Consider the following 6031-nt stretch of genomic DNA (forward strand, 5'->3'; position numbering starts at 1 on the left):
CCCGAGCATTTACAACCGTTATGTTGTTCAAGTCATCCCAGGTTTCTAAACAATCTGATGCATTTGCAAATCCCTTACTCCTATTTCCGATGTCTCTTTTGGCCAGTTTGACCACACTAATCGGTGTGTTGAGGTACTCTATTGCCTTGACATATATGTTGGAGTTATTATTATAACCCTAGGTGTTTTAGAGGATCACCTAGTAAACTAGCCATGTTTTGTGTCCTAGTGTGATGATTCCGGCCATCATTCTCAAAAGCATCCTATGATGCCATTTAGTTAGTAGGCATTCTATTCCTAGGTTCTTGAACCCGAAATTCACCCTACCTACTTAATTTTGTTAGTGTTTTCTCGTTCCTTCAGGTTATTAGTAACCTTTGTGATAGTCGTCGAGGTTCGTGGTATATCATTCTTCCAAATACCATGAACTACTTATGGCAGAAGTTCCTCGTTGAACAGAAAGTTCACAATCAAAGTACCCTTGAGGAGTTCTCCATTCTATATTGTGACTATACCAGTTCCACCTCTCTGCATGGTTTATGTGGAAGAAATATGTTGAACTCGTTCGACATGCTGATGTATGCATCCACAACTCAAAGAACCATATGTTCTTTTGAGTAGTCCCTCTTTAGTTGTTTTCTGGCCCTCGTCTATCAATTGATAGTCAAGAGAAGTCGTGCACTCGTGTTCACCGATGCCTATTATTCTTGTGGTACGTCAAGCCGTTCTATTCAGAATGACTAGGAGAAACAAACCCCAGTACCTTATTCATTTCTAGGATTGGGTCAAAGTAGTTGTACTCTAGAGATCAAAACGCCAAACCAGCATTTGTTCTGTTCTACCTTGGAGTATTACCATCTTTATATCAAGAATATCGTGGGAATTGCAACCATCCTATGAACTCTTGATACAGTGATACTTCTCGCCCTCATTATTCATCTCTCGATTCCCATGTTGTTGCAACCGGAATGCCGACAGGTGAACTATGATGTGTGAAATCCATACTTAGCGTGTTGATTATTGAATCATCACCCTAAGGTTGATCGTGCTACCTAGTCCTTATTTCCGGTGCACTCTTCGGTCAATGAGTTAGGATTGTGTTAATACCTCACTCTTTTGATCATATCGTCTTTCCCTGAAAAGCAAGATTGTTCTTGAGCTTAGTAACATACCGGTGGTTTGTGATTTACCGAATATCTTCTCGGAGGTATCACTAGGTTGTCACCTGACCACTAAGTTGATCTCGTGATCAACTTGGTTTTCAAAACCACTCTTTCTCCAAGAATCTATGTTGGATACCCTGAGCTAGTTGGTTAAGCTAAACAAAAACTTGGAGAGTTGGAAGATAAAAGCTTGTCCGACTCAGTTCATTCCAAAGGGATATCCTTGTGCGTGTGTGTTGAAGAAGGATGATATCCTCATTGGTTGATCCTCGTGGTCAATTGTTGGATCTATTGTCTTACCCAAACCTTTGATTTGCTTATGGGCTATTATCAAATCGAGTTAGAACCAACGATATTCATAATGTTGTCTAACTCGTGGTTGTTTCCTCGAGCATACACCATTATACCCGTTGGGTCTGACCAATGCTACCATCATGCTCACTTAATTGTGGAACCCCATTTATACGGCAGCTTGGATGGTTTGTTGTTGAGCTCATTGACAACACTTTCATTTTGTCCATGATTCATGTTGAACATCTAAGTTAGTATTGGAAACTTCTATAAGCATTTCCTTCATGTTCCGTTCATGAAGCATCTGTCCGAATGAAAGAAGTGGCTTCCTCTAATTCATTTGCATTTGATGCAAGTTGCCGCTGTGAACCCGAGAAAGTCAATGTTGTTTCCTCTGGAGTCATCCCAAATCGGTCATGCATATGTGCGAAGTATACTGCGGTTTGGAGACTTGCAACCTTCATTCTATATGTGTCCCTAGCACACCAAGCCACTGAATGATTTGTTCAAGGAGAAGAAGTTCCTTCATAAGAGCTAGTCATATGACTTATGCAAGGACTTCGATATCCTCGATGGTGGTTCCCCTTCTGAACTCGGTAGTGTTTTATTATAAGACTACTATGTGGTCATGCTCGTCTCGGACAACGTGTTCACATGTTTGTAGCAGAACCAGCTCATGTTTTGGACTTACTACCATAGTCCATTTCCCGAGAATCCCGCAACGCCATCTCGTCAATTTGTGTTGCAAACTTTCATTTTTCTTTCTAGACTGGAAGAGTCTGGAATATTCTGACACAAACCATATCTGAATCTCAGGCAGATATGATGGTAGGAAGATTTCCCAAGAACTATAATATTGGTCTCTTTGTAACCCAGTAAAGTGGATGTCGTGGCTAACACACCCAGCAGGAAGACCTATCATTGTAGTATCTTGATTGAGGAAGTTGGCCACCTCCTCATAAGGATTTCCTAGGATTTCCTTCAGCAGTTGTTCCTTATGGATTCTTGTGCTCCCGAAGTCTGACCTTTACTTTATGTTCTAGACACCAAACAATAGCTATAAATAGGTTACGCTAGCACATCAAGGAGAACATTAGAAGCGGAGTGCTAAATGTCTCTCGGTCGATCATCCAGATTTTGTTTCCTTGGCCTCGCTAAGGTGAAATCTGAGAAGATGTTATCTTCCTTTGCATCTGCATCGTCCATCACTATTCATCATGATAGTATGATGTGTTGCCAGGATCCTTGTCATGGATATTGGTAAAACCCTGATGAATATGTTAATGCTCTCAAGTTCTTTAGAGCACGTGCAAGCACCAGGTGTTATCATCGGCACTAACTGAGATTGCTCCCAGTTTCCTAGATTATGCTATAACCTTTGCAACAGTGGGATCACTCTCTACTGTTGAGCTCCTCCCCAGTTACTAGAATCATTCCCAGCATTTGCATTTTGTTCCTAGCTTGTCCCGCCATTTTGCCATTCTACCCTGGGTCCCATCCATTTTTGATAATAAGCAAATCATCCATGGCATTGTCTTCAACAAGGTAATCCACATCATCCATTCTAGTCTAGGTATTCCATTCCTTCGCACCCCGCCAAATGATTGTTGGTGAACTGCCTTAGACTAGCTTAGATAGTTTCGATGATCCATATATTGAAAGTAATTCTTTTTGCCACTTAAGGTATTAATTCTACGAGTCACGCTCCTCCAAGATGTCTCGTTATGGTATCATGGCAACTCAACTCCTCGCTACGTTGACAACCGCTCACCACCCTTCTAAGTGTGGAATTGTTGTCTACCTAGTGAATCGTCATCATCTGCTTCACTCCATCCCTTTACATGTACGCTTCATGTCTCAGCTCGGGAGATGTTTCAATGTCTCACTCCGTGAGTTGATCCTGAGTTGTTCGAGCTACGAGAAGGTCGATCCTTCTAGAGTTTTCCCTCTCCTCTTGTTGTCATGTTGGTTGGAGTTTTCAGAGCAAGACATCGAGACAAAGATGGTGATTGAATCAACTTTCTTACAAAGTGCATCCTAGTTCATGAAGATTATGTTAGTTTGCATTCACCCTTCATCTTACCCTATGCTTGAACCTTGGGACGAGATTCTTGTTTAGTGGGGGTGAGTTGTCACATCCCTAGTTCTGGTATGGCTTAGACTAGCCAGTCATGTGAGCATCATGTTTAAATTTCAAGGAATTTGAAATGGGGATTGTTTCAAACCCTAGCATCAAAGGAATTCAATAGGTTCAACTAAAATATTTTTAGTGAACCCAAAATGGCTTTAAAAAATGTTCATCATTTGTGGAAAATGCTGGAAACAGTAACCAGAGATGATGCACATTTTTCCATGGCATTTTGGATTTTCGAACTAATACATATTGTATTTGAGTGGAGCAAATATATAATAAATATATTTAATGCTTCAATAATTCTGTTATTTTGTGTGGGGCTCTAGAATATTCCTTTCAGTCCCTGCAAAAATTATCAGAAGAAACAAAAATGGTTTAGTGCTTGAACTAAATCAAAACAGATTGAAATAAATAGAAAACAATAGTTAAAATAGAAAACAGAGAAGGAGGGAGTACCTGTAACTTACCTCGCCCAGCAGAGAAGCCAACCCACCAGGCCCATGTGCCAATCATCCTCCTCCTTGCACCAGAAGGACGCTGGCGCATGCCCGACATGCGCCGCGCCACCTCCAGGCTGCCTGCCTGTGCCCCGACTCATCTGAAGATGCCACACAGCCGCCGAAGCCGTCTCGCTCTTCCCCTCTCTCCCTACAGCTCTTCCCCCTCCTCTGGTTCTCTCTCCCTTGTTGTTCCCCACCTCACCGAACCGCGCCGCTGCCACCAATGACCTCCACCATGGCCACAGCCACTCCCTCGCTCCCTCTCCGCATCCTCGAGCTCAGCAACACACCCGACGCACGTGACCAGAAGAGGCCCTAGTCGACCGGAGCGTTGTCGTCTTCACCTCTGGTGCCCGGAGATCGACTCCATCGATTCGCCTCGTCCAGAGCGTCCCCGAGGCTGCTGACCTACCCTACCACCTCGCCGTGAGCTCCTCTTTCTCCTCCCCTAACCACGTTGCTCTGCTCGTCCTCTAGCTAGCGCTCGCACGGAGCCGAGCTCCGGCCACTGCCTTGCTCACCGCCGCTGCAGTTTCCGACCACCCCAGCACCTCCTGTTGCTACCAAATGACACGCCCAGCCGCGCCGCGTCCGTAGAGCCCAGCCACGTGACCTCCCATCGCCGGAGCTTGTCGGACGAGCGACCTCGCCGTGCCCTGTTTACGCTGGCGATTAGTCGCCGGAGTTGATGACGTGTCCCAGACTTAATTAGCACTAACCACCGATTAGTTAACCCCAGGGTCATTGATAGACGGGCCCCATTCCCTTAATTAACAACAGGGTTATTTATGTTGGAACATTTTGTTGTTTGCTGTGTTTCTTGATTTTTGTTTTGCTTCTTTCGGGTTTGTCGCTGGCTTTTCTTCCCATTTTTGGATGTTGCTTATTGTGGTTGCTTTTATTTGGAAAAATAACCAGTAGGATGATGAGGACATCAATACAATTGTTACACCCACAGCCCCTGCTGCCATACATACTGGACCAATTACTAGAGCTCGTGCACGCCAACTAAATTACCAGGTACTTTCGTTTCTTGGTAATGATTCTAATGTTCATGAGAATATGATGCTGCCTAAATTGGATACATTTGTTTTTCTTACAAATGAAGGGCCTAGCTTGGAGAAGGATGAACATTGGAGCAAGAACAAGCATGGAGATGATGGCATGCGCAAGGAAAACAAGAACGGAGTTACAAGTGATGATTTCAGGACTTTGAAGCCACCATAATGGGTGCATGAAGCCTTGGACGAAATATACAAGATGCCACTTCATAAATTTCGTCCCGAGGCTATTTTAGGTGCTGCGTCACCTTATTATTGGGCCAGGCCCATGTAATTTCGAAATACATAAGTATAGGCTATTTTTAGAGTCCGTATGTGTGGGGAAACAAGAGATAGGGTTGATTTCGGACCCCTCCACCAAGGGCCATGAAATTCCCCCCTCTTCCTCCATATATACAGCCCTTAGGGCATCGTTTAGACTTTGGGGTTTTGTTTAGATTAAAAGTTCACCATAGCTGCAACTTCGCGTACTTCGTTTGTGTTCAACGACCAGACAAAGGCGTCACAGAACCCCACCTTGATCAATAAAGCTTTCATCTTATATTCGCAATATCCAGATTGCAATCTCAGTTTCTTGCTTGTTCTTCGTTTGCTCGCAGGAAACAGACCCTCGTGGTCAGGTTGATCGTGCTCCGGCGTGGTCAATAACCTCTCGGAGTTGGTTTAGCGATTGCTAAGGCGCGACGTCCTCGCACGTTCGTAGTCGGATCGTCAAAGTCGACTTCCACCAAAGCGATATCCATCATCTCATCGAAAGACGGGACACCTTTGCCTCTATCAAGTGGTATCAGATTTCCAGGTTGCTCGGTGAGATTTTACAGTTTTTCGTAGTTTAGATCGAGTCTGTTCTTCATACCTATAGTCCACGAAAAAGCCAAAAAA

Source organism: Triticum aestivum, chromosome 6B (assembly GCF_018294505.1).
Source record: "Triticum aestivum cultivar Chinese Spring chromosome 6B, IWGSC CS RefSeq v2.1, whole genome shotgun sequence".
Lineage (NCBI taxonomy): Eukaryota > Viridiplantae > Streptophyta > Magnoliopsida > Poales > Poaceae > Triticum > Triticum aestivum.